At 36.1% G+C, this 12,113-nt stretch overlaps 1 protein-coding gene across 2 annotated transcripts in view; it reads right to left on the bottom strand.

Moving 5' to 3' along the window:
- LOC136029859 (uncharacterized) overlaps window positions 1-12,113 on the bottom strand; it is a 57,462-nt gene that overhangs the window by 42,642 nt on the left and 2,707 nt on the right. The gene's annotated exons all lie outside the window — the stretch shown is intronic.

The following is a 12,113-nucleotide window of genomic DNA, read 5'->3' as shown; positions in this document are numbered from 1 at the left end:
GTGAGCAATAACTGTGTATGTATGTTTGTATTTTTTCTCAAAACAGCTCCAGATCTATTTGGGAAAAATTTTTGGAAAAATTTATCTATTTATTAATTTTTTTTTCCCCAGTTAACGGTCTCTGGGACCTTCGGGATTTTTTGGACCGAGGATTTTTTTTAAAATGTATTGAATAAAAGAACTTGAACTTGAATCAAAATAACTAAATTTAAATTGGCTAAGCTACAGAAACAAACTCTTGTCTAAATTTAAATATCAGAAATGAAGTTTTCTAAGACAGTAGAAAGCAAATTCCAAGTAGCTTAGTCCTAACTTCTAGCCAACTTCAACTATCTAAACCTAAGTAGGCTACAACATCTTCAAGATTAGGATCTTGGGAGCCGGCGTTTATCCCCCAAATCCCCCCCCGTGGCTGGTTGGTCTCCAATCCTATTTGACTTATAAAAAAGGACTAGAACTCTCAATTTCTGATATAATCACCAACCTCTGAAGGCTCTGCGACCACGAGGTGGAGGTGTGGATGAGGAAGGGGCAGTTCCCCTCCTATATGGAATAAATTCTGCTCATTTTAGGGTTTAATATTATTCTTTACTTGCATAATAACAGTGAATACCAGAAATATTCCCAGATATCATGAGGGAGTAAATATCAATTTTACACTTTTGATTCGTCTTTTGGAGTTCGAACAAAAATAATCTTCCGAAAAAAACACCCCCTCCCCGGAAAAAAACAAATATCCTGGTTAAATCCCTGGAGATTATGCATCAATTTATATTTCAACCTCCCCCTCGTCTCTCTGTTAGAACTAACTCTGTATTTATCTCAAGGCACAATGAGAGCTGGTGTTTTTTGGTCTTAAAATGCACCATTTGAGGTATCTCCCTCCCTCCCTAACTACAAAATAAGCAGAAAACCTTATTGTAAAAGTTTAAGTTCCTTTTTAAATTCTGCAATTGGTCTAACACTTACAAACAGTATTTATTATTTGGATATATACAGACATTTTCCGCGGGGAGTTTTCTGAAGGGGGAGGGGGATAGTCTGGGGGAATTTTCAGTGGGGAAATATATCTGGGAAGAATGTCCTTTCAACGGGGATCAAATTGTCTGGCAAGATTTTTGCATGGAAAAACTCGGGTAATATCCACAAGGGTGATGCAAGGTGACACCTTCCTTATTATTGTACATATATGTGTCTAGCATTTATTTTAATCCTTTTTTTAACTGAAGTGATTTACTTCACAGTTCAGTGGCGTATTATTAAGGAGAGGTGATAGATCTTTATGTAGGGAGGGGGGAGATACCAAAATGAGTACGTTTCAATGGCATAATGTTTTTTTAAGGGGGGAGGGACACAAAACTTCAAAGATGCATCAAAATGTGAAATTGATCGTTAATTGCTATGATTTAAGGGAATATTTCAGGTCTATACTGTTCATTATGAAAGTAAAGAGCAGCATTAAACCCCAAAATGAGCGGAATTCAGTCTGCATAGGAGGACTGCCTCTTCCTATTCCCCACCTCCACCTCATGGTCACAAAAACTTTCAAGGGTACTCATTACATCCGAAATTGAGATTTCTAGTTGTTTTTTTATAAGTCGAAATTGATTGGAGAGCAGCCAGCAGCAAGGATTTTTTTCTGGGGGAGTATTTTCCACAAGGTGTATTTCCCGGGAGGAGGGGGTAATGCCTAGCCCAAGGATCCTGTTGTCAATGTTTAAAAATATATATTTCAATCAAGATTCCTTAACTTGCTCCAAGCTGTGATTTAAGGCAATTTAAATATATTTGTTCAATATCACGTACTGTGTGAGTACTATGGCACATAGTCCTAGATTCACTTTGCTACCCTTAAATCTCCACATGATTACCATTCTTAAAACGAGATCACTATAAAATTCTGGAAACCACTCTAAAACATTCTAAAATATGTCTATTTACTTATATAGTTCCTAAACTTATAGTACCTCCCCCCCTGATGGTCCCACACACAGCCCTAGTAATGTATTTCTCTATTACTTCAATCTAGTCATATATTAGAGCTCCTATTTTAAACTGATTTTCTTCTCAGTTTGAAATTTATCTCTATGTGTGATTGATCAAATAATTTAAAAAATATTACTTGAAATGATTTTGAAGAGCAGATGGTAATGGAAGCAAACATGATGACCTGATTAAAAGAAATATCCTGAATACTACAAAGTAAGACTTTCATTGTTTTAGTCTCTGCTTTTAAGTTTCAATAGTTCCTTGGGCTGCAGATGGTAGCATCGGGGTTAGGGTAGAGCATATAGTGTAAAAGGAATTGGGTAGGGCAGTATCGAAAAAATATATAGCCCAAGTTATATATGTGATAGGCCACACAAGTTTTCTGGAGGCCAAATCGTTTCTTCATATTAATATAATGGCAATGGGTGTAGCTAGGGATATATGTTGAGAGGGGGGCAGGCTTTGGCAGCCAACCAGCTGATAGAAAGTCACAGCATAATCTCAATTTTGGAAATAATTGAATTCCTATTGAAGTTGACAAACCTTGGAAGTTATCAAGCAATTTAATTATAGTGTGACACCTAATTATACTGATGTTATTCCCAATCCTCATGCAAAGTGAAATGCTGAAATTTGAAAATGAAGGAGATATAGGATTTTTTTTTTTATTTAAACCTAATTAATAATTTGTAAAATTTTTGCTGCATGCCCTTATTCTTTTCAGGTCCAGCAAATTTACACGGTTTTTGCAAATTTGAAAATTCAGCCTAATCTACTGCACTGTCAAGAGCAAAAGCAAAACAGCCCTAATTTAGGGGTGACTAATTCTTTGCAGGTGTTCTTATAATTTTTTTCTTATTTTACAGGCAATATTCTAGCGGATCCAGGGGAGGGGGCACGCACCTTCGCTAACGTAGTGGCGGATTTGGAGTTGGGACAATGTAACACGTTAGAGTTATTTTTTTTGTAATTAGTTTTTTATAAGCTGAGTTATTTATATAGATCTCCAATTGTTAAGACTATTTCTTTTTCCAAACGAGTTTGAAACAAAGTTTCAGTTACTCTTTGTAGTCTCTCTTAGATTTTACTGGTGACAGATACTGACTAAAAGTATTTCATTAAATTTAGATTTATCAAGGGAATTTGTCTGTATTACTACAAAAGCGAACTGGGAGGCGAAAACCTTCATTTTGTAATAACTAGGAGGGGAGACTTGAAATCCTAAGTTCTTTAGGCTGTCGAAATGATAATGTCTGGACTGTACTGTCACAACAGAGCTGAAAACTGAATATTTAAACCACTTTTTGCTGTCGAGATTTGTTTTCAACTCTTTCTATGGCACAGAGGCGAAGAAATTGGTATCATTACTTTTTTTCGCTGTCATAAAATTTGGATTTGCTTTTTTTGCGAAGTGGGATGACTTTTACGACAATGTTGTTTTTAGGGGGATTTGCATAATAGAAAGTAAATGCATGAGAAGCGCTAAGTTACTATTAATTAAGGTTTTGGAATTTCGTTAGCAAATGGTGGCCAATTTACTGCCCTATTTTCACATAATTAAAGCTCTGCATTATATGGTATGTCACCTCCTCAGTTCATCTTAAAGATTAAAATAAATGTCAAACTCTTTAGAAATATCTGAACTTTAATATATTTGTATAAGTATACACTTAAAACTAAGTATATGAGTAGAAATACTTCTTCAAAGGCTGGAATAATCATTTGAGAAAAATAGATTTTCAAAAAATTGTTTATAAATGAAGAAAAATGATTATGTGTTTATTTTTTTTTTTATCTAGCCAGTATAGATGGGTCTCTGAATTCTCAGTTTGAATCCGTGGAATGGCAACGATTAATTTTTTTAACATTTACTAATAAAACGTTGAAAAAAAGGGGAAACTCACACCACTTGAGTTAACCATGGAAATGGAATGCAACTACAATATTACCTCAGAAATTCTCACCTTCTCAATGCCAACTAGTCATGAAATATAGCTATGTCTATGTATAGGGGTTGCATATATTTGTTAATAAAATTGTATATACTGCTACATATACTGCTGAAGAATTTTATACTTATTTTGGTACATGCCATCCTATCTTATTTCCACAATTAGTTGTCTATAAATCAAAATCACTTTACATCACAATTCTCACACTTAATGCTAGATCTGAGCCTAATTTAAAATTTTATTTTTGTGCTCAACAGACATTTTCAGAAGATATAAAAATTTCAAGATTAAAAAAAAAGTTCAAAATCTTCCACAACCTAAAACCCTGAGAATTTAAATCACCAATCTATACCTATCAAATAAAACAAAAAAAATAATGAATTGTTTTTGAAGGAGTATTTTGACTCATATGTTTAGTTTGAAGTGCATACCTAAATGCATCTCTATTAGACTTCATATTTTTCTGATGATTTTGGTCTTTATTTTAATATTTTAGGATCAACAGAAGAGAAAATACTAACAAAGAGCTCTAATATGACACGACTAGCCATTATAAACATTCTTCAAAATTTTGAGGTAGAGATTAACTTTGTAATAAATAAATATGGTAGGAGTAGAAAAATATACTGGTAGGAGAAGACAAATATACTTTTTCTTCCAAAATTGCAAATACTGTAATTTAAATAATATATTATTTATTTTTATTTATTTATTTATTTGAAAACCCGTCAATCATACAAAATGAAAAAGACGGAGTACGAACATATAAATATAAGAAAATATATAAGAACATATCAGAAGAGACATAACTAGAAAGAGACTCAACTAATAAAAGGGCAAACAAAATAGCACTAAAATGAATAAAACGAAAACAGATCTATTGTAAAAGGAGATTATACCAATCGTGATCTACTATTTTAATATGGTGTCTTTTGATTAAATTTTCAACTGCAACATGAGGGTCAGTTATGTAATACTTTTTAATGAGGATTGAGTTTCTGTACCAGGGAGGAAAACGTAGGAGGTATTTAGCAAAACGGAAGAAAAGCGCACGGATTTTAGACAAATCAGCCTTCGAGAATAGTTTCCAAAATGGTGCCAGGTACAGAATATGAGGTAAAACAGTAGCGTTATATAGGCTGGCAAGGAGGGGGCGGCTAAAACGGAATTTAGCAGAGACTATGGAAGCATACGAGCCGGGGATGCGTCGATTGAGGTGTCTGATCAGTAGAAGACGTGTATGGTCAGCAGTATTCACGAGATTTTCACCAAAAAGCAGTGAAGGCACGTGTGGTATTTTTTGCCAATTGAAGAGAACTATCTCGGTTTTCTCAGGGTTAAAACTGAGGCCAAGTTTTAGATATTCGGTTTTAAGCGTTTCAAAAATGTCAGAAGCTTTTTGCAATGTTCTACTTAAGTTCAAGACGTCATCGGCGTAGCATACTAAGGAGGTGTCTATAGAGGAAAGAATGCATGAGGTTGGGCATTTAACTTGTGCTTGAAGAACATAATTATTGAACAAATGAGGGGAGGAGACAGCTCCCTGGCGGGCACCTTTCAAAACGGGGATCAATTTTTCAAGAGGCCGGGCAGGCAAATTTTTGTCAGGAGGAAGCTTTAGGCGAATGGACAGCCTCAAGTACATATCACGTAGGGATCGAACTATGCAGGGATTCAGACCTGGTTGTGAAGCTTTTAATAACATTGCAGCGTGTATGAGTGAATCGAATGCACGGCTGATGTCATGACTAGCTAAGACTATGCTCTCTCCAGAAAAATCCGCATCGAGTAGCACACTCACTACAGCCGTCAAGGCATCAGCACAACCAGTGCGGCGCTTAAATCCGAATTGACGTGGCGGTGTATAGCATTTAGTTTCCAGTTCATTAATGAATAGAAGCTCGAATAGTTTACATAAGGATGTGGCGACTGTAATGGGGCGGATTGACGAGCATTTGATGTCATTTTTCCCTTTCTTCGGAATGGGGGTAAGATCCCCTACGCAGAAGGATGAGGGAAATGAACTTGAAAAGAAATGGTGATTAGTCAATTGCCTATACTTAAAACCATCATTTTAGATGCCTTGTATTTCTACTTCTTTGTTCTATTTTTCTTGTTACACCCCTAAACTAGCTAGTATTTAATGTTTAATCTTTTAAGTATACACAATTGTATCTTAATCCTCATTTTCTACTCTCCATTACCATCATAATTACTAAGCATAGCCATATAGTTCAAGACTTGCTAGATGGTTTGACCTATACAAATAGTCCCAAAGAATGCATGACTCAAAAAAAGATGGTTTAAGATCAATTTTTTATGACAATACAAAGCCTAACAATTGCTAAAGCGGTCGGAAGGACAGAGGCTAAAAAGTATGCTGAAAATATTAATATCATATTCTTTTTTGTAGATGTGAGCAGCTTTTGGCTATTTTTTATGGTGGGGTGGTTTTTATAACTTACTATTTTTTGTTCCAGCATTTTTACATCAATCTAATTCCAATAGATTTATTAGAACCTTAACCCTCACCAGATATTAGATTAAATTTACAACCATTTTCACTATCTACCTACAACATGCAATTGTTGAAATTCCCTTTAAATTCAATTATCAATCAATCAATTTATTCAAAAAGAAAACACATAACAACAATAATAATAAAGATCCTAGAAGCGAACTTGTTAAGGACCAAAACAACAAAAAATTGTAAATGAAAAAGAGAGAGAAGAAAAAAAAAGAGAAAACAAGGGTAATTAAAGCAAATTGAACAAACATTTAAAGAAATATAATATCAAGATTTTAGTACATTATTATATAGCGTCCGAAAACTTGTGGATAGCTCGACACTGGAGGGTATTACATTCCATTGAATTATAGATTTATAAATTGGGGATCGCTGTGCGGAACTAGAGATACACCTGGGGACAATGAAGGAACGCTTGGATGAACGGAGACAGTGGCCTTCAGAATTATTACTATTAAAATAAGTTAATAAGTGGGGAGGAAGATTTTTATGGTAAGCGGAATATGCAAGGGATAGATTTAACTTTTTGATGATTTGTTCAAAAGGGATAATACCAAAATCGGAGTACAAGTCCTTGGTGGGATATAGTCGTGGCAACCGAAAAACTGCTTTGACGGCACGGTTTTGAGCAGATTTTAATTTATTGGTAACTGAAGGATAAGTATTGCCCGATACAGATCCGCAGTATGAGATATATGGGTAAATAAAAGAATAATAAAGGGTGACAAGGATATCGAGAGGAAGAAAATAATTCACACGATTAATTATACTTACCTGACGCAAAATTATGGCTCTAACACAGGACACATGTGTTGCAAATGATAGGCAGGAGTCTATGTGGACACCAAGAAACTTGGCAACTTCGACCTGCGGGAGGAGATTGGTAGAATATTTTAGGCCAAGTGCTGGCTGAACTTCATTTTTTTTGTAAGGGGTTTGAAATAATACCACCTGACTTTTCTTGCTGTTAATGGTCATGCAGTTAACGAGACACCACTCCTGTACTCTATTCAGAAGGGTTTGAGTAGAGGTGACGACGGATGGTAAATTAGGACCGGTGATGAAAAAGTTGCTATCGTCAGCAAAAAGTACTGGGTGCACTGATGGGCCCAGGTCCGTAATCAAATCATTAATATAAAGGAGAAAAAGTATTGGACCAAGAACAGAGCCCTGTGGGACGCCCCTCCGGACAGGTAGGGGATGTGAAGTCACCCCACCCAGTCTCACACTCTGTACTCTACCAGAGAGATAAGAGCCGAACCATGAGAAAGGAACTCCGCGAATCCCTAGGTTATTGAGTTTACTTAATAAAACACTGTGATCAACCATGTCAAAGGCCTTTGAAAAATCCAGAAATAAGCCCAATACAGTATTTTTAAGGTCAAGTTGGGAACGTATAAACTGTGTGGCGTCTATTAGTGCATGAGCAGTTGAAAATTTGGCACGTAAGCCATATTGATGAGGAGAAATCAATGAATCTGATGACTGATTCCCAAATACAAAGGGAGAAAGACGTCGGAATATAATTCTCTTGAGCACCTTAGATATAACTGGGAGAAGTGAGATTGGACGATAATTGCTTATCTCAGACGGATCGCCTTTTTTATGAATCGGGATAACAATTGCTGATTTAAATATTTCTGGGAAGACTCCATTGGTCATAGACAGGTTTGCTATGTGCACAATGGGTTCACAAATATAGGAAGATACGGTCCTAAGAAGCTTATTACTTATGCCAAAGAAGTCAGGTGTACTACTATTTGAGAGAGATACGATAACTTGAAGCACCTCTTTGCGATCAGTTGGAGAGAAAAACATGGATCTGGGATTCTTGCTAGGGTGTACTGACTGTGAGAAGGAACAGGAGTTAGCATTTGGAATATTAGTGAAATAATTATTAAAAGCATCCGGTACTAAAATTGGGTCAATTAATCTGCCACTGATGTCCCTAAGATTAATAGGAACAGATCTTGAATTCCTTTTTTTTGAAAGGATTTCATTTATTGTAGACCAAATTTTTTGCAAGTTCCCTTTGCAGTGAGAGATTTTTGAATAATAATAATTTTTCTTTGCTTCCCGGATGAGTTTGGTATATATGTTTTTGTATTTTTTATAATTAGTCAGGTCAATAACGCTACTGGTTTTGCAAGCTAACTTATATAGGTCATTTTTTCGGTATGAAGAGATTATCAGGCTATTTGACATCCAGGGGCGTATATGGGTAGTTTTTCGGTTTGATTTACGAACTGGAAAGGTTGAACTAATAAGATCACTCAATCCCTGTGTGAAACTACTTGTGGCTGAATTAACATCCTGACAATCCAAAGTCTTGGACCAGTCGAAGGATTTCAAACAATCCGTGAACCGGTTCATATTCACAGTATTATATATTCTATTAGACGTAGGGGTATTAGTTCTACGGGGTTGAGTAGCTGATAGGGAGGGTAAGGAAAGATAGACTGGAAAGTGATCTGACAGGTCAGAAAATATTATTTTGGAGGACAGGTGGTTTCCCAGGGAAGTGGATACAAAAATGTTATCAATTAAAGTAGCGGTAGACCTCATGGGATCAACTCTAGTAGGAAAAAGGATTGTGGGAAGAAGACCACTTGAGGTAAATGTTTCAAAGAAGGTATCATTATCATTGTTATTGCTAACATTTAATAAATTACAATTGAAGTCCCCAAAAACTATTGCCTTCTTTTGTGGTAAATTAATAAAACTAGAAAAATCATCAAACTGATTACAAAAGAAAGGTGTCGGAAATGAGGGTGGTTTATAAAATAACGAAAAAATAAAAGAATTCTCGTCTACACTTATGTCGACGATTATTGAATAAATGCATCTATTATTTATAGGTTGCGAGAACAAGAATTCACAATCGAATAGTCTGGTGAATTTTAGACTTGATCGGATGTAAAGAGAAATGCCGCCAGAGGACTTGGTTAATTTTCTTTCAATATGAATAGCTTGAAAGCCAGTGAGGGAAAATTCATTAGTATCATCAATTTCTGAAAGCCACGTCTCCGTTATTCCAATTACGTCGAAAGGGCAGTAACCATTTGTTAAAATTAAATCTTTAAAATTAGCCCACTTATCCCGTATGCTTCTGATATTAAAGCAAATTACATTAAGTTTGGTCTCTTCCATTAGCTTAGGTTTCACATTTTTCACAAAATCAAAAGTGTCGAGATATTTACAGTTAATTTGGTTTAAAGGGCTATCGGGGCTAGCTATGGTGTTGGTGGACAGATTAGTTTGGTCATCGTAATAATTAAAAACAACATTATTGCACAGTGACAAATTATTAAGAAACGTAAAATCTTGTAAAGTACTTGTACTTGTGTTTGTTTGACTGTTCATTTCTTAAGCAGTAGTTTCTGTGCTTCTGGACATTTATACGAATAACAGGGGTGGTCGGAGGAGCCACAGAGAGCACATTTCATGACAAGTTGACACGGGTTTTCTTTGGAGTTCTGGTGGTCACCAGCACATTTAGAGCATCTCGGGGAAGCTTTACAGTTATTCGCAGTATGGCCGTAGCACTGGCATTTGTAGCACTGGGTAGGCAAAAACTTGTACTCAGTTATAGGTAGACGCTCGTAACCAATAACAAGGGGATTCTCAATGGCATAGTTTAGGTGGTCACGTGACTCAAACTTTAATCGAAAAGACCTCGTACTTCCTAACTGAACAACTTCTATACAGTTATTAGCGAGATCACATAGGTCACTTTTAGATGTTCCGTCAGGCACTCGGCGTACTATACCGAAAAAGGCAGGACTCTTCACTTTAGCATTCATGGATTGGTCTACTTTGCTTAATGCATCTGCCAAAGTATTGGCGGCACCCTTGTCCGACAGAACTACTTGCCATGCATCCCTCCTAGGCCTCAAAACAACTATGCTTGAACTGACACCCCCACAAGCTTTATCCAGGAAATCTTTTCGAGCGTCAGGATTATTCAAGTTTTTTGGTGGATTTTTCACAATAACTGAATAGGACGGTTTTGCGGGTGGGGGAGGTTTCATATCAGGAATAGTTTGCACGACTGACCTTGCTTTATGGTGCTCAGCGAAGCTTTTAAATTCCATGTAGAGTTCATTAACCTTTCGAGTTAACGTAGCTGTTGTCTCCCCTGGCACACATGGGACCTGATCTGGCTCGAAAATCAGATACTGAGGTAGGCTGATCTTTTTCTCATCACAAAGATCAAAGGCTCGAACCATATCACTTACATTATCAGTCACTTTGGGGCGCTCAGTTACCCTAGTAATAGAGGCATCAGCCCACAAAATCTTCTTTGCTTCAATTAACTTATCTCCTTTGAAAAAATCGCAAGCAATTTTTACAATATTATCAGCTGAACAACCTGCATTTCTAGCCCGTGAAATGAAATTCAACACGGGATTCAAGACAAGTCTTTCACCTGGCATCATCCGGTGAAATGATCAAATTTCATCAAAATTCGTGGGCGGGGCCACAATAGTTGTCAGTAAAAGCAATAGCAAATCAGGTAGTAATACTCACAAGATATATATTCAGAAGTTGCGTACACAATTTTAATTATCCAAAATCCAATTATTCAAAGCAAATTGTTAACAGCACGTTACACAACTTAAATAGTTGCGTACACGATTTTAATTATCCAATTATCAAAAGCAAATTGTTCACAGCACTATATAGCATTGTACACAATTTCAATAGTTGCGCAATGAAATAAATATCCAAACAATAATCCTCTGTAAGTTAACCAACCAATATAAACTGGTTTTCATCCATATAGGTCAAAGACTGAATGTAGACTGTGTGTTGCAAGTTTATCAAAGCAACCTATTATGTGCCCTTTGCTAAAAAAAAAAAAAATCCTTGATCCACCCCTGATATTCTATTGAATCACAATCAGTTCAAAATCATAATGAACATTACAAGCTGTAAAACTTTTCAAGCAAACAGAGCTATGTTATGCATGTTAAAAGAAATTAGCTGAAAGTTCAAATGGATTATCATATAGTTCTATCATTGTCCATAATGGAAATATATTAAATTAACTACAAGTTAGGTTATATTAAGCAGGGCGAAGACAACAATGATTCAACAGTTTTGCAAAAAAAAACTTTTTATACTCCAGAAGGCTCAATTTAAAGAATTTTGGCTTGAAAAAGGGTTTCAGTAAGAAGGAAAAGCATCTAGGAGTCCAACTGTTTGATTTGAAGCTTTATCAGAAAAGGGCACAAAAACTCCAATTTCCTGAAATTGGAGCATTTTCAACTACAAATTCAGCACAACAAAACATTACCTGTTTTGACACAAGTCATAGCCCAATTCAACATGTGTTGAAATACTCCACTGGCAGAACTAGGGGCGGCTGGGGGGAATCCACCCCTCCCTTTCTCTCAAGATTTTTCTGGCACCCTCTTTCCCTGTTTTTCACAAAAAAATGTCAATTTGGTCAATTATTGGCACCTTTGTCACATTGGCCCCCTATATTTTGCTCACTAGTGCCTCTGTCATACTTGACCTCCCCAAAGATTTTGCTCTAGATCCATCCCTGAATACTTGGCAAACGTTTGTGGGTGGATCCAGGTGCATTTGACATGCCTATTCTTTTTACTTTATTTCTTTGCTTTTCTTCAACTTTGTTT

This window comes from Artemia franciscana, chromosome 8, assembly GCF_032884065.1.
Source record: "Artemia franciscana chromosome 8, ASM3288406v1, whole genome shotgun sequence".
Lineage (NCBI taxonomy): Eukaryota > Metazoa > Arthropoda > Branchiopoda > Anostraca > Artemiidae > Artemia > Artemia franciscana.
This window is presented reverse-complemented; position numbering and strand designations above follow the sequence as displayed.